Source organism: Pseudophryne corroboree, chromosome 1 (genome assembly GCF_028390025.1).
Source record: "Pseudophryne corroboree isolate aPseCor3 chromosome 1, aPseCor3.hap2, whole genome shotgun sequence".
NCBI lineage: Eukaryota > Metazoa > Chordata > Amphibia > Anura > Myobatrachidae > Pseudophryne > Pseudophryne corroboree.
This window is the reverse complement of record NC_086444.1, coordinates 1,022,055,714-1,022,080,759: the sequence shown is the minus strand read 5'-3', so window position 1 is coordinate 1,022,080,759 and position 25,046 is coordinate 1,022,055,714.

Sequence of the window (25,046 nt, the reverse complement as noted above, 5' to 3'; positions counted from 1 at the left end):
ATCTGCACTGCGGTAGCGGTAAGTATATTTCTATATGTAGATATATATTTAACTGTTCTTTTGCTGACTAGCTTGTAATTTTAAGTACGGTATGAAATAGTCAGGCATGACAGATATTGGATTGAGAGTACTCTCTGTTTGTTTTTTTCACTGAATAGCTGCAATCTCCTGCAATTGTATTACAAGTAATTCCCCTTCAATAGAAGGCTCTCCTCCTTCACACTCAGTCTCTATGATGCTGCTGTAATCAAGTCCCTTCAGTTGGAGGCCCTTTTCTTACTGTTATGTAGCACAGCCCCACCCCGACCTTATATGGAGTGTCAGTGGTTCTATCCCTTTGTAACACTCACAGTATTGATGTCTCTCGGTTGGTTAGAGAGGCCTGGTCACCTCCCGGAGGGCGTCGACAGCGGAGAACCTCCATACTTCAGCTCCCCTTCTCCTTCTCGCGTCACCGCTACTAATTATGCCGCCGATGCCGGCTCCTGCTTCACACCACAGTAGCACCGGGGATCGGATGAAGTAAGTGGCGGTTTTTAGCTTCCTCCTGCTCCGTCTCGATCCGTTACTTCCCCTGCTCCCGTTCGCTCTCGCAGCGCAGCTCCGCAGTCTAGTCAGCTCTCCTCAAGGACTCCCCAACGGTTTCTCTCCTCTCCTTTTTATCACCTCTTCCCCAGGCCCCGGATCAGTCCCGCTCCTTGCTTTACCCACGCGCCAGCTCCGATCCTCCTATTGGCTCTCCGATTAACCCCAACCAGCTTGCCAGTGCACCAGTCCTGGGGCCACGAGCCCATAAACTTCCTGGGACATTAATTATTTGGCTCAGACCACTTACCCTCCGTGAGGGTGACATGCTTGTTATTTATATCAAATTTTACCCTCTTTGAGGGTATATACAGTTTAACAACTCTTACCATTAAGTGGTATTTTTATTAAATGAAACCCCATAAACTTTTACTTTAATCACTATATATATATATGTGACAATTTTTAGCATTGCCTTACCGATACAGGGTGTTACATAGATCCCGGCTTTAACTATGCGTGTCCTCACGCATAATTTCAAATTATTCATAACATGATTAGAACATCACTACATAAATAAAATTAAAAAGGATTTTAAACAAAACAGGAATATCTGTGACCATTTAACATCTGTATCGAGAAGGCAGGATTCCCTGCGTGCTTCTCTCCGACCTTCTCAGTAAAGGAGTGAATTCTGCATCAGATTCATTACATTCTGGTACATGAGGCAAGATTAATTTAGATTCACATATGTTATGACCTTCCTTCTCACTATCACGGGATAATTTTTCTTCAGTCATCATGACCGATCCCGGAGGGGTAGAGACTAGTACTGGCCAGAACAGTCCCATCATACCTTCTAAAGAGTCATTGGACAAGGATTCAGTAGATAGGCTCACCCTCTCTGCCTCTCTGCTTTCAGCGCTTTCATTTCGAGTAGTTGTAGTTTTGTATTTTTTTAATTGATTGCGGTGTACGACTAAGGAGTAATGTCCATTATCTTTGGCTATTCGATAGACAGCTACCTCAGATCTTGGAATACCCGTTATTTGATATGGTATTGCTTCCCAATAACTATCCAGCTTGCTATGTCGATGGTTGTTCTTCTTCAAAACCCAATCGCCTATATTCAGAGGTTCAGCTAGAGCATTCTCATTGTAACGTTCAGCCTGTTGCTTTCGCACCTGATCCATTCGTTGATTGACGATATTTTGTGCAGTTTTTAAACGTCATTGATGTTCTTTTACCCAGTCTGTACAAGGAATGGTTTCTTGTGCAATTCCTTGAGGGACATCCAATCTTACATCTGCAGGCAATTTGCCCTCCCAACCAAACAATAAATAGAACGGTATATATCCCGTGGAGCTATGCTCCGTATCATTATATAGGAAGGTAATTTCTGGTAATAATGTCTGCCAGTCTTGACGCTCCAAAGTGGGAATCGCTCTTAACATACTGATCAGCGATTGATTCATCCTTTCACATAATCCGTTTCATTGGGGGTGATATGCAGTAGTTCTTAATATCTTACACCCGTATAGAGCGCATAGTTCCTGAAACAAGTGCGATTCAAACGCCGGTCCTTGGTCAGTTAATATATTTTCCGGATACCCGTAAGGACGAACAAAAGCTCTCCATAGCAATTCTGCAGTGTTTCTTGCGGACAGATCTCGCACTGGAAGGACTACAGCAAATTTTGAATAGTGATCTATCATGGTAAGAGCATATTGATACCCAGTTCGGCTAGACTCTAATTTGATATGATCTAGAGACACTAGTTCTAATGGATGAGTAGTCATTATAGGATGAATAGGGGCTTTCTGATTCGTGGGAGCTGGTTTGCGAAGGATACAATTTGAACAGTTGGCACACCAATTTGTTATATCTTCTCGCATTCCGGTCCAAAAAAAATCTTTTCCGTAGTTGAGCTTTCAACTTTTGGGCCCCGAAATGTCCCGATTGGTTATGATATGCTTGGAGCAGAGAGTCTTTATCCTGATGTGGTAACACAATTTGCGTGATGGGGCGATGCGTTCTCGGGCTGATTCCGCAACAAACTAAAAGTCCCTTTTGTATCCTTAACCGATCTCTTTGACGCCAAAGTTTTAACAGCTCTGGTTCGGTTACTTGTCGTTCTAGTTTATTCAACACTTTTCCGGATAATAACAGAGTTTTCAACTTGTTTAGGATAACACTCTCTTGCTGGATTTGACGCCATTTCTCCTCCGGTTCTAGTTTGTCCACACTCGAGTTATCTTGCGTCTGTATTGACTGTATCTCGGTAATCACAAACCGTTGTTGAATGAGCAGATCATGAAAGTGTGGCATTTCAACGTCTTCCAACTCATCCGCTTCATTGGTGCTTTCACTTGGGCCAGATAGTCGGGACAGGGCGTCAGCATTACCGTTACTTTTCCCACTCCTATACTTGACAGTGAACTGGTAATTGGTTAATCGGGAGCACCATCGCTGTTCCAAAGCTCCCAGGTGAGCTGTTGCCAAATGAAAAAGAGGATTATTGTCAGTAAGTGCTATGAATGGAGTGGCGGCCAGGTAGTTTTTACATTTTTCCGTAACGGCCCACACTAATGCCAATAACTCTAATTTGAAGGCGCTATAATTTGTGTCATTTCTTTCAGTTTTTCTCAAACTTCGACTTGCATAGGCAATTACTCGTTCTCTCCCTTGTTGGTTTTGTGACAGGACAGCTCCCAACCCTTGATAACTAGCGTCAGTATAGAGTAGGAATGGTTGGCTGTAATCAGGATATGCTAGTATAGGCGTTTGAGTGAGGAATGCCTTCAGCTTGTCAAATGCATCTTGTTGTGTGTTGGTCAATACTATCGGTGTATTCCGATGTTGCTGAATCCTGGGAGTCCCACGAAGTAGCTCATGCAGCGGAGCCGCAACGTGAGCAAAGTTCTTCACGAATCGACGATAGTATCCAACAAAGCCTAAGAACTTTCTCACTTCCCTTATGGTGGTGGGTGTAGGCCAGTCCAGTACGGCAGCTATTTTCTCTGGATCAGGAGTTACTCCTTCTGCACTTACAATATGTCCCAAATATTGTACTCGGGTCTTCAAGAGATGGCATTTAGAAGGTTTTACCTTGAGACCATACTCCGATAACCATTGAAAGACCTCGTGGAGATGCGTGAGGTGTTCTTGGTAATCGCGGGAGAAGACTATTATGTCATCTAAATACAGCAACACCATGTCGAAATTCCTAGACCCTAGACAATGCTCCATGACTCATTGGAATGTCCCTGGAGCATTACATAGTCCGAACGGCATTCTCTCAAACTCATATAGTCCCATAGGAGTGGTAAAAGCTGTCTTTTCTTGATCCGTCGGTGCTATCCGGATCTGCCAGTAACCACTAGTTAAATCGAGTGTAGAAAAGTAGGTGGCCGATCTCAGAGCTGTCAAAGATTCTTCAATCCTCGGCAAGGGATACGCGTCTTTGTGTGTTACTTGATTAAGTTTTCTGTAATCAATACAAAAGCGCAAATTTCTGTCTATTTTTCGAACCAATACTATGGGTGCCACCCACGGACTATGACTTTCTCATATTACCCCGGATGTTTTCATTTCTTCTAACATTTGCTTTACGGGTTGATATAAGGCTGAGGCCAGGGGTCAATATCACTCTTTAATGGGTGGTGCATTTCCCGTGGGAATATAATGTTGAACCTGCGCAACTAATCCGAAATCTGCTGAATGTTTACTGAAAGTAACGGAATTTTCTTTGACTACTTTGAGTACTCCTTGTTTGAGCTCTTCTGCAGTATCTTCTTCCCCTATTTGTATTTCTTCCCACCATGACGACACTTGTTCATCTTTGTCACTGGTGTCCGAGCTGATGTCTATCTGATTAGGGTAAGAGATTACATCAACAATGTCCTGGAAATCAGTCCATACCAGTTTAGCCATGGTTTGATTCCGACATGATCTCACAGGGTAGTCATGAGGGTTAAGAATTCGTAAAGGCACTCGTCCTCCTTTTACAGTAACTAGCACTCGTGCCACAACAATATTACCACCCTGGGCTGTCTGATAAGGTTCTACAATTGCATCATAATCCCTTCCTAGGGGTCCGCATCGAGCTTTTCCCCATACCACAGTTTCTGTGTTGGGTTTTAAGACTATTGGTCACCAATCGGCTACTTTCACTTTTCCGACCTCTCCCGAGGCATTTATAAATCTTTGTTGTCCTTGAAGAGTCCTGATGGTTCTCTGTAACGCTTGTTGAAAAATTGGCGGTATATTAGACAATTCCTTCCTTAAGGCAGCCCAAATAACGGGTATTCCAAGATCTGAGGTAGCTGTCTATCGAATAGCAAAAGATAATGGATACCCGTTATTTTATATGGTATTGCTTCCCAATAACTATCCAGCTTGCTATGTCGATGGTTGTTCTTCTTCAAAATCAAATCGCCTATATTCAGAGGTTCAGCTAGAGCATTCTCATTGTAACACTCAGCCTGTTGCTTTCGCACCTGATCCATTCGTTGATTGACGATATTTTGTGCAGTTTTTAAACGTTGTTGATGTTCTTTTACCAAGTCTGTACAAGGAATGGTTTCTTGTGCAATTCCTTGAGGGACATCCAATCTTACATCTGCAGGCAATTTGCCCTCCCGACCAAACAATAAATAGAACGGTGTATATCCCGTGGAGCTATGCTCCGTATTATTATATAGGAAGGTAATTTCTGGTAATAATGTCGGCCAGTCTTGACGCTCCAAAGCGGGAATCGCTCTTAACATACCGATCAGCGATTGATTCATCCTTTCACATAATCCGTTGCATTGAGGGTGATATGCAGTAGTTCTTAATTTCTTACACCCGTATAGAGCGCATAGTTCCTGAAACAAGTGCGATTCAAACGCCGGTCCTTGGTCAGTTAATATATTTTCCGGATACCCGTAAGGACGAACGAAAGCTCTCCATAGCAATTCTGCAGTGGTTCTTGCGGACAGATCTCGCACTGGAAGGACTACAGCAAATTTTGAATAGTGATCTATCATGGTAAGAGCATGTGAGGGGGAAGGGCTGCTTACGGGAGTGCTTTGTGTGTGGGACAGCTGTCAGGTGAGTGCTGGGTGTGGGGGGAAAGAGACAGCATCCAGGTAAGGGTAAGATACAGTGATTGAGTGCTTAGGGGGGGGGGATGGGGGCATAATAATAAAAATATCTTTACAGTACCAAGGACAAGTCGTGTATGTCAGATGTGGTTGCATCTGCGATATCATGCGCAAAGTACTGATGTTTGGTACTTTGCACATGTGCTGGACCCATTCTGCGGGTCAGGGAGGGGCCATGATAGCCTCAGTTTGTAAAAATGGAAGCATATCGCTGCCATTTAGAGAGTGGGAAGAAGTCAGGTATCTCAGTCACAGGATGGATATTTCCAGGCCTGGCCTCTATGAAGGGTGGCTTGCGCTATAAGTTACGAGAGATATCCGATGCTGCCATGATGTAGGTCGGATTTCAACTGCAGCAGGAGGTGTCTGCCACTGCCATTTCTAGCAACGGTCAAGCTGTGCGATCGCACGGGGTGCCCGCAGTGGCACTTTGTGGCTCCTAATTTGCTCCCCTCCTCCCTCTTCCAAAGTACTTCGCTCAAGGGGTACTATGGAAGAGTGAGGAGGGGGAGCAGTGGTGTCAAAAGGCGGGTGCAGGGGGTGCAGTCCACACTCGGGTGTGACACCTGGAAATGGTGACACCAAACTGTGGGCTCCTCTGCAGTGACAGGAGTCAGGTGCTGCAATGTGAACGTCTGCTACAGCACCTGGCTCCTGTCATAGACGAGAAGCCGACAGCACTGGTACACAGACTTCCGGGGCAGCTCAGTACAGCCCAGCATCTCTGGAGATGCTGGGCACGCCATTGGACTGACGTTCCTGTGAGCCCACACCCCCTTTATTTGCGGCCATGTCCCCTTTATGCCGCGAGCGGCTGTGATGTCAAGGGTGCGCCAAGGGCCGGTGCAAGGTTTCTCAGCACCCTAGGCACATCTTCCACTGCTGCCCCCCCCCCCCTTCCCCACACACACACTTCAATACCCAACTCCTGAGGTGAAAAAGAGTATTAGGGTTCGGTTAGTGGTAATCATACTAGGGTTAGTTTACTGGATTGGGTTAGGATATTTGGGATATGGCATTAGGGTTGTTTTAGTGGTTTATGTTAGTGAATTAGGGTTAGTTAGGGTTGGGTGGTAGAGTATTAGGGATAGGCTATTAGGGTTGGTATAAGGTATTAGGGGTTATGATTAGGGAAATGTTTGGATATATTATATATAGATATTGATAGATAGACTCCTGTACTTATGGGTGGCACTCCACGGATTTCAAAGAAGTATGCACATACGCATAAATAGCTTAACAACGTTTCAGATGCATCGTAAGATGCAGTATTACAGCACCTGCTATTTCTGGTATGTGCATACTTCTTTGAAATCCGTGGATTGCTGCCCATAAGTACAGGAAAATGTTTGAAATTGGCAATTTCAGGGAGGGCACTCGGGTACATGCAAAAGCTTTTCTGTTAAAAAAATAAAAATAAAATATATATATATATATATATATATATACAGTATACATACACATAAACAGCAGAGGTCCGGCTGTCCCGAGTATTGTATAATGGTCTGGGTGCCCGCAAGTGAACAAGTATATAAGAGACGGAGGTGCAGCACTCACAGATATTGAAATACACTTGCTACCGCAATATGTCCCAGCAACGTTTCAGTGCCTTTATTCACGGTACTGTCATCTACCTGACAGTGTTGTGAACAGGGGTGTCAGAATGTTTTTTGGGATAAAATCTCAGTTTGGTGCCCCTAACTTCTAGCCACCTTAGACAGGTCACTTGTAGCCAGTGGTCGAAGGTGAAATTTTGAAGTGGGGTTATGGAAAAGTGAAGGTTACGCGCTCTGGAAAAGGGGGCGTGACCACTCAAAAGGTGTCCTTCAGTTTAGTTTACCACACCAAATACCCCTTATACACATTATGCAATACAATAGTAGGACCCCTTATACTATCTAGTACTGGTGCTCCTTTCACATTATATCACACGGTGTGAGCCCAAATTCACATAAAGCAAACGATATGAGCCAAAATTGACATTATAGCACACGGTATGAGCCGAAATTCACATTATACCACACGGTATGAGCCGAAATTCACATTATAGCACACAAAATGAGCCGAAATTTACATTATACCACATGGTATGCGCCGAAATTCACATTATAGCACACAGAAAGAGCCGAAATTCACATTATAGCACACGGTGGGAGCCGAAATCACATTATAACACACGGTATGAGCCGAAAATAACATTATAGCGCACAGTATGAGCCAAAATTCACATTATACCACATGGTATGCGCCGAAATTCACATTATAGCACACAGAATGAGCTAAAATTCATATTATAGCACACAGAATGAGCTGAAATTCACATTATAGCACATAGAATGTGCTGAAATTCACATTAAAGCACACGGTATGAGCCAAAATCACATTATGCCACATGGAATTAGACAAAATTTAGAGAGCGTGACAGTAGGAACATAGAGACAGGGAGAGTGACAGAGGGACAGGGAAAGTGACATCAGGGATAGGGAGTGACAGAGGGACAGGGAGAGTGACAGCAGGGACATAGGGACAGAGAGAGGGACAGCAAGGGCAAGCAGTAGGGACTAGGGAGAGAGAAAGGCAGCAGGGTAAGATTACCTATTTAGCAGCGGCGGTGCTGAGGATGCTGTTGTCTGCGATGTGGTCCAGAGGAGGCAGAGGTGTAGAGAAGGACTTACGGCAGCGACGGGGCGGCTGAGGGTGGTGGCGTTGTAGTGGAAGAGGAGGCAGAGGGCGGCAGCGTTGCAAGGAGGAGGAGGCTGTGGTCGGTGGCACTGCGGCTCCTATGAACACGGTGCTACTATTTCAAATCTGCCGCGGACCGGCGCTTGTATTCTGACTGTTGGGATGCCAAACACCGGGATCACAACTACATATCCCACATGTCACCCTGCACTCAGCCATACAGCACTTAATATCCCTTTGCACACTGCTTTACTGCACCCCATGACACCAGGCATGCACCCAGCCTACTGCACCCCGATGACACCATGCACCGTACCTTACTGCACCCCATGTCACCCTTATTTGCTGCACCCCCATGTCCTCCTACACCCTGCCTTACTGAACCTCCATGTTACCCTGCAGCCAGCAGACCTATAATAGCCAATCTCACCTCCCCAGTCTGGTAACCAGGGACAGGACTCCACTCTTTGCAGGTACTATGATATTGGCCCGCTTCAGCGTCTTCTTCATCGGTGTGCAGAGAGCCAGTGGTGCAAGAAGAAGGTGCTGTGAAACTGCAGCTGGCGCTCCGCAGTTGCTTCCTAGCAAGCATCTCAATGCAGCTCCCTGCTGCCGCACTCTTCCCATTTGTGCTTTACACACAGCGCGGAAGAAAGGGAGAGAGGAGGGGGAGGCCGGCTGTGATTGATTCTCCCTCCCTCTGCAGAACTGCTCATTGCATCTCTAATGGCCGGGAGTGTGTCCCTTTGCTGCGGGAGGGAACTATGCAGAGTTCCTGCTCAGCCTCGGAGCACAGCAGCACCTGGGCTTGCACGGAGTTCAATGCCATGGATTCCACACACAGCTGGCAGGCGGCCCCACAGGAGTCGAGAAGAGCGGCAGCGCCCTCCATAACATGGCGCTCTGTACTCCGCGCGATGGTCGGGCCGGCACTGGCTGCAGCTGCTGGTGGCGGCGGCAATCACAGGCAGGGGATTGCGGTCCGAATCCAGGTGGATGGCGCCTCACGTATTTGGGGGGAGCGAGATGCCCCCTTGCCCCCCCCCCCGTTCCGATGCCCCTGTGAATAAGTATTTCCTTACCTGTGAGTGCTGCACCTCCACGCCGAGCTTGAGCTCTCCACCGTCGCCGCTAGTCAGGGCCAGTCAGGGCTGGAAGGGGGGAAAGATCAGTTCACCCATTGTCGCCTTGGATAAAGGTGCTGCCCCTCCAGTCGTGGCCTCCTCCTCGGACTCCTGTGGCTCCCTGCAAGTTTTGAGATCCCGGCAGGGGGAGCAGATGTTCTCCCCGGTCGTCAGGACAGGGGAGGGGGGAAGAGAGAGACGCAGGTGGGGGAGGCGGGGACAGGCTCCGTACACGTGGCTCCAGCCCCGGCCCAACAAATCCTTCATGGTGATTGCGGAACACAGCCTTTAATTTTTTTTCTTTTTTCTCAGCGCCGCCCTTCAAGTGCCGGTGCTCATAGGCAGCTGCCTAAAGCTGCCTAATGGTAGCGCCGGCCCTGGGTGCGCCTCTGAGGGGGAATAGGCTGGCACCCACCAGTTAATATACACCCTTGGCAATGAGCATGAATCCCAGAGCATGAAACCCCTGGCAACGAGCATGACATTGAGCGCATGAAACCCCTGGCAACGAGTGTGACACCCAGCGCATAAAACCTTGCAACGAGCAGGTAATTTAAAAGTAATTAAAAGCACTGTAGGGCATAATGTAGTGCAAGGGGCATTAATGTGAGGGGCTTGTGGTATTGTTATTTTTTTCTTGCGTGTCCAAGGTCTGTTGTTGCAGGGTCAAAAACTGGGGTGTAAGTTAGTATTTTCCTGTGAGGCCACGCCTATTTTAGCGAGGCCAAACCCATTTTAGTGAGGCCACGCCCCCTCACATTGAGTGCCAAAATAGTTTTTTCATGTCTACGGAGGAACGCATTTTTGAATGTCTATTGGGGGAGGGACATTTTTCTTAATGCTCGAACTAGGAGCCAAGTTGTCTAGAAACAGCCCTGGTGTCTGCTTGTAATAGACTCCTCCTGCTGCATCACCATACAGCACTATCACTGCAGTGATACCACCTCCGACCGCATCTGAATGACCCCTTAGGTGCTATAAATGGGATGAGTTTACCATTATGGCTGTCGGGATGCTGGTGATCATGTGACCAATGCCGGAATCCTGACACTATTTTAGAGTCCAGCGCTGGAGGACCAACAAATGCCATCCTGAAGGTAAGTATCGGGGTACATTTTTGGGTTATAGGTGTGGGGGGGGGGGGGGGGGGCGTTAAGGTTTGGAACTAGAGGGGCTTAGGCACTGGAGGGGGTAAACCCTAGCTTTCACCCCTTAAGGGTTATCCATACCCGCCACCCCATGGAGGTTAGCCCTAGCTGCCACCCCCGGAGGGTTAGGGTACGGTAAGGGGTAAAAATACTTACCCCCTCCAACATAGGGATCCTCAATGTCAGGATGCCAATGTGTCTGCCATCAGAAATTGTGGGGCTACAGACTAACTAAATAGGCAGGTGCCCCCCCCCCCCAAAAAAAAAAAAAAGAAAATAAATAAAAAAAGAAAAGAAAATGTAAACAAATTCATATACACGAAGAAAACCACTGCGTTGTGGTTGAAACAGCTGCTGGGCTGCAGCTGACATACGGACTTCTATGGATCTGAAAGAATAAAAAGCACCTCCTTTTTTCATCAAAACGTGAGTGCTGTTTATTTTTCTTTTACATTATATATATATATATATATATATATATATAGTAGAGATGTGCCTTTTCTCGGGTTTTGTATTTTGGTTGCAAAACTGTATTTCCTTCTTCTTTTGGATATGTATTGGTTTTGCCAAAACCGCCCTTGTGTGTTTTGGATCTGTATTGGTTTTGGATCTGTATTTTTTTTTAAAAATCATTAAAAAAATCTGAAATCACAGAATTTTGGCCTGTTTTTGTTTCTACAGTATTATTAACCTCAATAACATTAATGTCTACTCATTTTCAGTCAATTTTGACCACCTCACAGGTCACAATATTGTTTTCATCCAGTTTAGGCCAAAAGGTTGCACCGAGGTAGCTGGATGACTAAGCTAAGCAACAGCTGTGGGCGACACAAACATGTGGCGCTCAAACTTCCAATATGGCACATCTAGGAGTGGTATTGCAGTGGCAGACAGGGTGGCAGTTTAATAAGCTATGTGAACAAAACCCAAAAAACAGTCAGCAATGATCCAAACAGCGCATAATGCAAAGAAAAGGAGGTGCAAGATGGAATTTGTGATATTTCTGAGAACACAGTTGGCTCCTGTGCCTTAACAAGTTTATTTTTTTTAAATCTTCCACTAGGAGAAGAGCTTACTGTACATCATCATTATGAGATGCAGAACCACCAGTCATAAACAAAGGCCTTAGCCTTTTCTTGCCACTTCGTGTAGTGAATGGCATATTGCCAATTTTATGTTTCTCTGTAACTAACTTTACTTGTGATTATTTTTATTTCGCACTGTAAGATTATATTGCTTATTTGATTTTACATGCACCAACTTTGATTTTATTGCCCTCTATGCCATTAGGCGTTGGCCTTAGCAGATGACGTTGACGAACTTGCATTGTCAGGACTAATGGCAGCAGCTTCAGCACTAGTACGTGGTTCATGATCTTCTCTCAATTGTTCGTGCTCCATTTCTATTAACAAATGCAAAGTGGGGTACAGCACACACCACAATTTGTACCAAAAATGTACCACCTACAGTCTCACACATTATGTGTATGAGTCAGAAATAGTAATAGAACACTGGTTTAATTTCACCAACAGTGTCACACAATATGTGTATGAGTATGAAATAAAATATATTACTGTGGTACCACATTGACCCAGAGTGTCACACAATACGTGTATTGGGCCCTACACATATGGCGATGTGCTGCCGAGGTGCCCGACGGCCGATACGGCCGACGGGCGACCCGGCGGCGGGGGGGCAGTGACGGGGGGAGTGAAGTTTCTTCACTCCCCCCGTCACTCGGCTCCATAGACGTGCAGGCAAATATGGACGAGATCGTCCATATTGGCCTGCATGCACAGCCGACGGGGGACCAGCGATGAACAAGCGCGGGGCCGCGCATCATTCATCGCTGGTGCCTCCACACTGAAAGATATGAACGAGTTCTCGTTCATTTATGAACGAGATCGTTCATATCTTTCAAAAAATCGGCATGTGTGTAAGGCCTATATGAGTCATAAATAGTAATCGAGCACTGTGCAAAATACTTGTATGAGTACGAAATAATATAGGGGGTAATTCTGAGTTGATCGCAGCAGGAACTTTGTTAGCAGTTGGGCAAAACCATGTGCAATGCAGGGGAGGCAGATATAACATGTGCAGAGAGAGTTAGATTTGGGTGGGTTATTTTATTTCTGTGCAGGGTAAATACTGGCTGCTTTATCTTTACACTGCAATTTAGATTGCAGATTGAACACACCACACCCAAATCTAACTCTCTCTGCACATGTTATATCTGCCTCCCCTGCTTTGCACATGGTTTTGCCCAATTGCTAACAAAGTTCGTGCTGCGATCAACTCAGAATTACCCCCATACTTCGGTCTGACCAACAGTTTCACAGTACGTAAAGCTACTTAAATAAAAATTGTATAGTACACTGGGGTACAGCACAAACAAAAATAAAAATATATTTTTATAAAGATATTTTTATGATTTTTGTCTTTAGCGTTTATTATTTTAATTTCACACTGGGACGGAGTCCCTCGATGGACGGACAGAGTACCCCCTGGACTAATACAGCAGAGCTGAAAGAGCACCCCTGGACTGATACAGCAGAGCTGAAAGAGCACCCCTGTACTGATACAGCAGAGCTGACAGAGCACCCCTGTACTGATACAGCAGAGCTGAAAGAGCACCCCTGGACTGATACAGCAGAGCTGAATGAGCACCCCTGTACTGATACAGCAGAGCTGACAGAGCACCCCTGTACTGATACAGCAGAGCTGAAAGAGCACCCCTGGACTGATACAGCAGAGCTGACAGAGCACCCCTGTACTGATACAGCAGAGCTGAAAGAGCACCCCTGGATTGATACAGCAGAGCTGACAGAGCACCCCTGTACTGAAACAGCAGAGCTGAAAGAGCACCCCTGGACTGATACAGCAGAGCTCACAGATCACCCCTGGACTGATACAGCAGAGCTCACAGAGCACCCTGGTCTGATACAGCAGAGCTGACAGAGCACCCCTGGACTGATACAGCAGAGCTGAAAGAGCACTCCTGGTACACCCCATGACAAATATACACAGTACTGACAGACATCTCCATCCAGCACACTCTCCACAGCCAGAGTGAAGATGGCGCCGATCACAGGGAACTTTATTGAATCCAAAACCCACGAAAATCTGACAGCGGGAAGATGACGTTCGGCCTCTCTTTAGGAGTCTGGCGGGAAAACCTGAGCCGGACTCGAATCCTGTCTCAGCTCTCAATTTTTGTGTGGGTCCAGTTCTTGATAAGATCGTCACAAAGGACACGTGATCACCCGCTTAGGTTAGAGGAGAAGAGGGGGCTACACTTATTGATGTGATCACAATTTTATTGAGGTTGCATCGGTGGTGGCAATTAACATGCTGGGCGGCCTTGCCCTATGCTGGGTGGGCCCCAGCATGCGAGTGCTAGCAGTTGCAGTTTTGCTAAATTAACAAAAATGCAACTAAAGCTGAATAAGGTTCTCAATTAGTACCTCTATCAAGTTGATTAAACCATCTGGACACAAGAATGGATATACTTAAAACATGGAGTATAATATTGAAGTATGGGAGACTCTATTATAGGACTTTATAAATAATATTCTTTTATGATTATGTCTATGCCTGTCTAAGCGGGCTGGGTATGAAATGCCGGTGGTCAGGATTCTGAAGGTCATATGACCAACCGTGGCATCCTGACAGTGAGAATCCCCACACTGGACAAGGCTTAAGTATTTTACCCCTTTTTACCTCCTCTATCCTAACCCTCTGGGGGTGTTGACTAGGGTTGGTCAAATGACCAATGGCATCCCGACCACCAGGATGCCAAATGAATCCCGTTTGAACTGCATATACTAAGCAACAACATGTATTTGTGTTAACTGAAGTTGATTTGCAAGTTTCAGGGAGTATATAGTTATACGAATATATTTAATTAACCATTTCAAACGTCAGTTAATTTTTGAAGACATTGGACTTATTAAGAATTCCACATTTATTATTAACCAATTTTTAGAAGCAAATTAAAAAACTGAGATTTTAGACACTACTGCTTCACTTAGAGAATATAGGTATTATGGAACGCCAGCACAATTGTATGAGACCCCTAGAGCCACTGTGAGGATCTTCTGTCTACAACCGTCGCCTGTTGTTCCCTAAGTGTACAGTGCCTTGCTAAAGTATTCACCCCCTTGGCTTTTTACCTATTTTGTTACATTATAACCTGTAATTTTTTTTTTATATGAATTTTATGTGATGGATCTGCACAAAATAGTCTAAGTTGGTACAGTGAAATGAGAAAAATGTATATAAAAAGACTTTTGATAAATAAAAATTAGAAAATTGGCATGTGCATATGTAATTATACGTCCAAATTATACGTCCAAATCACTGGAATTATACGTTCAAATCGCTGGAATTATACGTCCAAATCACTGGAATTAAATGGCAGTACCACTGGACATGTACGGGAGTGTCAGACAGGATGGCACTTTAAAAAAATAGTCCCCAAACAGCACATGATGATAAGAAAAAAAAAAGGTGCAAGATGGAATTGTCCTTGGGCCCTCCCAACCACCCTTATGTTGTATAAACAGGACATGCACACGTTAACAAACCAATCATTTCAGTGACAGGGTCTGCCACACGACGGCACGCAATTTTTCGGGTCACAGACAGCATCTCCTGTACACCCCTGTCATTCTTCAAAAAATTCTGCACCACCAAATTAATTGTAAAATTAAATGTTTTATGGGACGTTCTGGAATTTGCCCAGATGTAATGCTCGCACAATATTGGTGGCGTTGTCCGATATCACAAATCCCCAGGAGAGTCTAATTTGGGTAAGCCATTGTGCAATGATGTCCTACAGTTTCCGTAAGAGGTTGTCAGCTGTGTGCCTCTTACGGAAAGCTGTGATACATAGCGTAGCCTGCCTAGGAATGAGTTGGCGTTTGTGAGATGCTGCTACTGTTGCCGCTGCTGTTGTTGCTGCAGGAGGCCATACATCTACCCAGTGGGCTGTCTTAGTCATATAGTCCTAAATCTGCCCTTTTCCACTTATCCACTTGTCCGTGGTTAAGTGGACACTGGATACAACCGCATTTTGTAGGACACTGGTGACTCTTTACCTGACGTCTTTGTACATTCTCGGTATCGCCTGCCTAGTGAAGTGGAACCTAGATGGGATTTGGTACTGGGGACACAATACCTCCATCAATTGTCTAAATTCCACTACATTAATGGCGGATACCGGACATAGGTGTCAAGGCCTCAGTTATCCGCTTTGCAACAGGATGACTGCTGTCATATTTCATCTTCCTCACAAAGGACTGTTGGACAGTCAATTGCTTAGTTGAAGTAGTACAAGTGGTCTTCCGACTTCCCCTCCGGGATGACGATTGACTCCCAGCAGCAACAACAGCAGCAGCAGCAGCAACAGCAGGCGTACCACTCAAGGATCCTCCGGAGGAATCCCAGTTAGGAGAGGACTCCTCAGTCTTGACAGTGACATGGCCTGCAGGACTACTGACGTTCCTGACTGAGGAGGAAGTTGACGTTGAGGGAGTTGGTGGTGTGGCTTGCAGGAGCTTGGGTACAGGAGGAAGAAAGGATTTAGGTGCCAGTGGACTGCTTACGCTCTTACCCAACGTTTCACAACTTGACACTGACTTATGATGAATGCGCTGCAGGTGACATATAAGGGAGGATGTACCTAGGTGGTTAACATCCTTACCCCTACTTATTACAGATTGACAGAGGCAACAGATGGCTTGACACCTGTTGTCCGGATTTGTGGAGAAATAATTCCACACTGAAGAGGTGGCTTTTTTGGTGTACTTCAACAGTGACCTCTTCAATTTCAATATCAGGAACTGGACTGTGGGTGCTCATTCCAGCACTTGCAGGGGGCGTGCAAATGGTGGAAGGAGCCACCTCTTCCCATCCACTGTTGGGAAGGTCAGGCATCGCAACCGCCGACACACTTGGACTCTCCTTGGGGATTTGTGATACCATCTCAGAACGCACAGTTCTTTTCTGTGCTCTTTCCAGCTTAACTCTTTTCATTTTTCTAGCGGGAGGATGAGGGCTTCCATCGTCATGTGAAGCTGAACCACTAGTCATGAACAGCCATTCCTTGCCACTCTATGTCGTAAATGGCATATTGGCAAGTTTACATTTCTCCTCAGATGATTTAAATTTATTTTTTTGGGTCTTTTTACTGAACTTTGGCTTTTTGGATTTTACATGCCCTCTACTATCACATTGGGCATCGGCCTTGGCAGACGATGATGACATTTCATCATCTATGTCATGGCTAGTGTGTCACGATCCGGGTATCTGGACGCCATTTCTTACCCATCAGATGCCTCCTAAGGCTGGCTCAGCGCTCCAGGACCGGATCCCATCTGTTATCCTAATGTTCACATTCCTGCATCCTCTCCTGTCTCTCTGAGACGCTGTCACAGTAACGCCTTATTACATCTGGCATGGCGTCTCCCGCGGCCTCCGCCGCCGTCCCTGAGCTTCTGCATGCAGAGTGTCAGAGTGGCGATTACGTCAGCCGCGGCCTCCGCTGTGTCCGCGTGGTTGGATGTGCACTTGTCAGCCTGGCGTCTCCTGTCTCCAGTGGCCGGCGCCGCCATTACTGTTTTCATTACCACATGGATTACAAACCAAAACTTCCCTCCAAGTGTCTGCATGGGCGCAGCCATCTTGGATTCTGTCAACTGATCATTTCCTCCAATCTGTTGTCAGTATTGTTAATCTGCATAATTGCCTAGCCAATCCCTTCCTTGCTGCAGGTATAAATACACTGTGCCTGAGCAAGGAAGGCGTCAGTGCTTTGGTTGTCAAACCTAGTTCCTGTTTGTCTCTCTCCTGTGATTGTCTTCCAGGTTCCAGCTCCTGTCTCAAGACTTCCACCATAGAGACCCGCACCAGCATTCCACCTGCGGTGTAGCCTGACTCTCCAATCCATTGTGGATTCATCTGTTTCCAACTACAACATTACCTGCTTCCAGCTCAGCTTCCAGCAGAGTACAGCTTCCCTTAAAGGGCCGGTGTCCTTTCTACACTTTACCACTCTCCACCGGTATTATTATTTCTCCGCTCTCAAGTTCTACATTTCAGTTCATATTTCATCGCTCCCAAGTTCATTTATTATTTAACTGGTTCCAGCCAGTATCCACTCCGTGCTAACAACAGTCTGGTTCCAGCCAGTATCCACAGCAGCTGTTTTATCTTCAGCAACCCAGCTTTTCCTGGAACACCAGCTGGCACAATCCTGGGTTATCTCCATTGCTACAGTCGGGCCTGGTAAGGACTTTCCATCTAGAAGATCATAAGAACTATCTCACACTACCAGTGCCCTGTTGCTCCTGCCATCCTGTAGTACCCAGGAACTGTATTTATTCTTTGCTGACTTTTACGTTTTCTTTTACTGCTGCTGTGTTGCGGAGTTGTCATAATAAACATCATTGACTTTTATCCAAGTTGTCGTGGTCACGCCTTCGGGCAGTTATTATTCATGTTACCTACATGTCCAGGGGTCTGATACAACCTCCCAGGTTCCGGTACATCTCAGCCCCTACAACTGAGGCTGCCTCCCGTCAGCTCAGGCCCTCAGTTGTGACATAGTGGCAGCAGCTTCAGCATTAGGAGGAAGTGGTTCTTGATCTTTACCTATTTTATCCTCCACATTTTTGTTCTCTATTATTTTTTTGGAGTTATATAACACAATATGCGGCACAGGAATGACTGATGGCTGATGGACAGGACACCATCACTGGTCTGATGCAGCACAACACAGCAACACTGTAAGGGACTTGTTGTTGTTGTTGTTGTTATTATTATTATTATTATTATACAGCAGCAGTGGACATATAGCAGCAGCGTATACCACTGTGACTGCCTGGTCACTGGAATGACTGACGACCAGGACACTACCACTGGTCTGATGCAGCATAACACAGCAACACTGTAAGGGATTTGTTGCTATTATTATTATTATTATTATTATTATACGGCAGCAGTGGACATATAGCAGCAGCATATACCACTGTGACTGCCTTGTCACTGGAATGATTGATGGCTGATGCACATGACACTACCACTGGACTGATGCAGCACAATACACCACCACTGAACTGATGCAGCACAACACAGCAGCAATGGACATATGGCAGCAAGAGGACACAAACACTGTGACTGTACAAATACAGCAAAAGACACTGACACTGAGAGAATGGAGACACGTCCTCTCTCTACACTCTCCAATGCCGGAGTGAAAATGGCGGGAATGCGCGCGGCTCCTTATATAGAATCCAAACCCTGCGAGAATCCGACAGTGGGATGATGACTGTTTGCCTCGTTCTGGTTTCTGAGTCAGGCGGGAAAACCCAAGTCTGGCTCGGAACCGTACTCGAATGATGAAGTTCGGTAGGGTTCGGTTCTCTGAGAACAGAACCTGCTCATCTCTAATATTAAGGATGCACAAAAGTCCAAGGTTAATTAGTCAGGGATCTGAGCAGAACGCACGTGAAGTACATAGTAGTAAACACTGCACAGAACACACTGAGTACTGTAACATAGGGGTACATTTACTAAGCAGTGATAAGAGTGGAGAAGTGAGCCAGTGGAGAAATTTCCCCATCAACCAATCAGCAGCTCTGTATCATTTTATAGTATGCAAATTATAGATGTTACTTCAGTGCTGATTGGTTGCCATGGGCACTTCTCCACTGGCTCGCTTCTCCGCTCTTATCACTGCTTAGTAAATGTACCCCTTAGTTTGGTAATTCAGGAATTTAGCTTGAGAGGATTAACTGCAGGAACACTCAACTAAGAATACAGGTACAGTAGTGTTCAGGGAACAGGTGCCACGTGACAAGGCTCCAACAAAAACTAGAAACTGGAACAAAGAAACTTTCACCAGGCAAGGCTGTGCAGGGCTGGCTGCCTTTTACCAGGAGCAGGGACCAATGACAGGCAGACCAGGTCCCTTAATGACAAAATAGATTGCAGCTGTAAAGCTGTGCATATACACAGAAGGCATCCGCGGAATCACTGCTGCCGTCTGAATCCCAGTTGCCTAGCTGGGAGATCAGCCAGAGTGACCGGCATGATGTGGCATCTCGGTCACCTGGCAACAACCGGGACCCGCTGCAGAAAATACCAGTAGCGATGGCTCATAACAGTTGGGAAGATGTGCTAAGCCTTTGAGAGAGAGAAAAAATGGAGAGAGATAAAGTACCAGCCAATCAGCTCCTAACTATGTTACAGGCTGTGATTGAAAAATGACAGTTAGTAGCTGGTTGGTCGGTATGTTATTTCTCCAAAACTTTATCATTCTCCAAGATTTAGTACATCTGCCCCTTAGTCATAGACAGGGGCGGATTGGCATGCCGGAATGCTGGACCAGATTCTGTTTAGCTGTTCGGTCATCTCCTCAGTGGCAGCTGTCATCCCCCACGTTGGCCGGCTACCACGATCGGAGCACAGCTTCGATCTATTCAGCGTTAATGATCTGAAAGCAAATGGCCGCCAGCTGTGCTGCTGCGCATGTGCAGCCACAGAAGCCACCCCATAAGCCATTGCAGGGCCGAGGCGTCAGTCACCACTGACGGCTCAGCCTCCGGGTCCACCTCCAGCCCCTTGTCTGCCTCCAGCTACAGCCCCAGTCCAGCCGCAGCAGCAGCCAAAACAGGAGCCAATTCTGTCAGGAAGTAAATGGCACAGATTTTCTGTAGTGTGCCCACAACATAGTAACATAGCAGTAATCATGTGTGCATGATTACTGCATATACATATATATAAATATATATATATATATATATATACAGGTTGAGTATCCCATATCCAAATATTCCGAAATACGGAATATTCCGAAATACGGACTTTTTTGAGTGAGAGTGAGATAGTTAAACCTTTGTTTTTTGATGGTTCAATGTACACAAACTTTGTTTAATACACAAAGTTATTAAAAATATTGTATTAAATGACCTTCAGGCTGTGTGTATAAGGTGTATATGAAACATAAATGAATTGTGTGAATGTAGACACACTTTGTTTAATGCACAAAGTTATAAAAAATATTGGCTAAAATGACCTTCAGGCTGTGTGTATAAGGTGTATATGTAACATAAATGCATTCTGTGCTTAGATTTAGGTCCCATCACCCTGATATCTCATTATGGTATGCAATTATTCCAAAATACGGAAAAATCCGATATCCAAAATACCTCTGGTCCCAAGCATTTTGGATAAGGGATACTCAACCTTTATATATAAATAAATAATATGTACTATGGACCACGTAATATATATCATTGTGTGTCCATGTGGCTATTACTACGTAGGCATGACTACAAGGAACTTTCGTGACAGGATGGCCAACTATCGTACAGCATTTCGTGTTGTATTGACATCAAAAGTGTCCGATAAACCGGCACACGGTTTCAAGTATGAAATGCATGCTGATCGTTCACGTACCAAAATTGATACGTGGTGGTGACCGTGAGAAATTACTTAGACAACGTGAAGTGAAATGGATTTATGAGCTGGTTACCCTGGTTCCAAGGGGGTTAAATGAGGCGCATCCTTTTAATATTTTTCTAAGATAGGGATTTTTCTAAGATAGGGCTGTTCATGTTGACAGACTATTATGATTACATTGTGATATATATTTTGATAACTTTTTATCCACTATGTTTGGTGGTTTATTACATGTTGTATGTCTTGTTTGTGATATTAATGTTGGTTTTTTGTTTTTGTGGTTGGTGTGACCCTTGGCCGCTATGTAGCAGAGATGGCAGCATAATACTCTGTGCTAACACATTATAGTTGCTATACCATTCCATGCTAAAATGGTTGCGAACATATTTATATTTTTTCAGGTCACTGTTTTGTATAACATCTTCTATAGTCTATAATGGTATGGATTCTGCCCATTACTGGTTATTAATTATGGCCGCATGTTGGAACATGTGATGCGCTCCATAAGACCGCCCCCTGGTTTCTATTGGGTCCTAATAGTTATATTTCCGGCCATATGTTTGCATGCCCCTAATTGTGGAATGCATGGTATTTCTGGGTCTGCAGGTGATGTTGAGGTCAGCTGCGTGTGTGTCATAGCCTGAATTATGTTTTGGGTTATTTCCGGTTATGTGCTTGCATTCCACCAGTTGTGGAATGCATGGCACTTCCAGTTTTGCATGTGCAATAGCCTGGCGGATGTCCCGGTCTACTTCCGGTCATGTGCTTGCGTTCGACTGTCCGTGGAACGCAAGGCACTTCCGATCTCGCGGCAATACCGCAGGCGGATTACTTTGCTGTATTGTTAATGTTTTAAGCATGTGTTGGTTGGCCAAGTGTGCTCTATTTATACAGTGAACATAGGTCATATCATATCTGGACTAACTATGTGTTATTCATTATTTTAAATGTGTTTTTTATTCACTTCCTGTACCTAATTTGTTGGGAGGAGTTTGTGTTGGGTCAGTGTGCTTTATGGGCTGTTGGTTGAACACCTATTGTGACATTAACTGTCTTGACAAAAGCTCAGATAGGGCCGAAACGTCGACATGCTGCTGATATGCTGTTTTGACTACTGCTTCTTCTCATTTTGAGATGCACCCGTGAGATATAATAAATCTTCATTCATTTGGAAGTGGTGAGTACTACTTTTTGGATATATATATATATATATATATGTGTTCAATAAGACAGCACTCCCTTACGGTATCAACAGTCCTGGTGCCCTGCTGCCGACATGTGTGTAGTGAGCTCTATGCCTTTGCGTTGGCCATTGTGTATAATTTTCTACTTTTTGAGGCCAATGTGTTTTTGTTTTAGTTTCCTGTGGTGACCAACATGTTTTTTTTTTCATGTGTTTAGTCTGCACATGCATCTGGGTTGCACCGTGCATGTGTCTCACATGGTGTTCACAAAGAGTTGCAGTACAGAGTTAGACGCACACACCAAGAAGTGTATTAGACATTTTCCACTTTCCTGGGCCGTTCCAGATTGCTCCGATTGGAGGTCACACTCAGACGGGTGATCTGTGCCTAGCACAGGGCTGGTGCAGGTTAAATTGTGTCACCGATGGTGGCGCCTAAAGATGCACAAAGCATGATTGCATCATCTGTATACACTGACAGAGGGCGTCTCAATCTTTGCACAGTCAGATGCACGGATGTACACCAGGGAAGGACTATATAGCATAAAGTTGCAGACACAACTGCAGCAAAAGAAGCAAGGATGCCACAATGCATACAATTCTGCATATTCAGAATCAGGCCTCATGAGCAGTGATCCTGCCCACTTGACAGACTCCACCCCTCAACAAACCTCACACCCATAAGGGCTGCTTCCATAAATTTCCCGTGCTGGTTTTTGATCCCAAGCCACCCCTGGTCGTAGATGCACTATTTATGTGACTCATAGTCCTGGCCAAATGTATGTATTTATTGCATGGTCACTCAGCATACAGAAGTATTATACAATCCAGAGAGAGGGCATAAAAGTGCATCTGATCCACCTTTTAAACACCTCCTATCTCCGGTAATGCAAGTGTAATAATAATATACTGTAAGCATATTAAATTTTGTTTAAAAAATGCTGAAAACCCTACCCTACTACGTAATTTTTAAATGAACAAATATCTCACATAGATAATATCGCTATAGCTAAGTGACGTTAATTGGCATGGCTGTGATGCATGCAGAAGAAGGAGAATATTATTCGGACCACAAATGAAAAATAATGAGTGTAAATCTAATACAATTCAGTAGGCATATGCTTCTTTACTGTATTATACAGTGGCTCGTTTGCATTTTAAATGAATATGCAGAATATGAATTTTAGCTTCAAATTTGTGCCAAGATTAATTACGTTCTAATGTTTTTTTAATATAGGGGTAATTATTGCTGCATAAATGTAAAAATGCAATTCTATCTAGTTGCTAGCTTATCTCTCAGCAACCTGACCATTGTGAATCTAATAAGTTACTGATACATTAGCCATTTATAATACTCCCCAGCACTTGCCTCCTAATATACTTCACAAGACAACCTAGCATCTCCTCTCATCAGTGTGTGACATTAGCTTATTAAGTGTACCAAGGGGGTCATTCCGACCCGACGCTCGCTGCAGTTTGTTGCAGTGCAGCGATCGGGTCGGAACTGCACATGCACTGGCGCCGTAGTGCACCGGCGCATGGCAGCTTTCGTTACCTAGCGATCGCCTCTGAGACAGAGGCGGGAGGGGGCTGAACGGCAGTGTTAAGCCGCCGTTTAGGGGGAGCGGTCCGGCCAACGCAGGCGTGGCTGGACCATTGGGCGGGTGGGCCGCAGTGCAGTGACGTGCGGTGGGGTGAGGCAGGTGAGGCAGAGCCTTTCCTGTCATACTAACATTTGTGCCAGAGTTTTGACTGTATAAAGTATATGAAAAATACAAAGAATATGTTAGAAATATCTTCTTTGCATTATTCTAATCATTTTTATAGCCAAAACTCTGGAGTAAAAAGTCTATGGCAGGTGAGGCAGTGCCTCACCTACCTATCTTTTCCGTACATCTCTGATCAAAACTCACCAAATTTCCCGGAGTTTATACTGCTGTACTTGTGTATAATGCCCAGATGTACGCTTTGGCTCATATATTGCATGTAAATCTGGCTCTGGTGCTAGCCAGTGCCTCCTGAGCTATTTTGCTCACCGCACGTCCCTGCCGCAGTGGCTGCGTGACGTCTCACGCAGCTGCTGCGCCCAGCGGGAGCGACGAGCAACTCCTTGCCAGCCGCAGGAGCTGCGCTGGCCGGGAGTTACTCCTCAAATACAAAGGCATCGCCTCTGTGCGATGCTTTTGTATTTGTGCGGGGGGGGGGGGGGGCGGCACTGACATGCGGGGCGGACTAGCCCTGTGCTGGGCGTCCTCCCGCATGTCTGAGTTAATGTTCATAGCTGTGCTAACTTTAGCACAGCTACGATCAACTCGGAATGACCCCCCAAGTTCAATCTATGCTGACTTAGACCAAGGCCTTATCTGTGCATTCACAAACAGCCAATTGCAAGCTGTTTGCTAGATCTGGGGGGAGTCCTCATCCTCATTCAGTATTTTTACCTTCCCCTCACCACTCTCCAGTCATATATGTGTCCGTGAAATGGTTTTCCCTTTTTCCCATTTGTGGAAAACACCCTTACTGTGCATGGCCTGCTTTAGAACATCTTCTCCATGGTGAGGGGGAGGGTTCCTGGCTTGGATGCCAAAGGGAGTGGCAGTATGGTGCGGGAGCTCTGCTCTGTTAACCGGCAATCTCACATCTGTCAACCCCCAACCTTACCTCCTCTGCCCCTTGGACTAGTGCTTTGGCCTGCTGGATGACAATTCAGCCTGTGGCAACTCAGTGCATACCTGTACAGCTGGGTCCCCTGCTGCCAGATCCTCTCTCCACC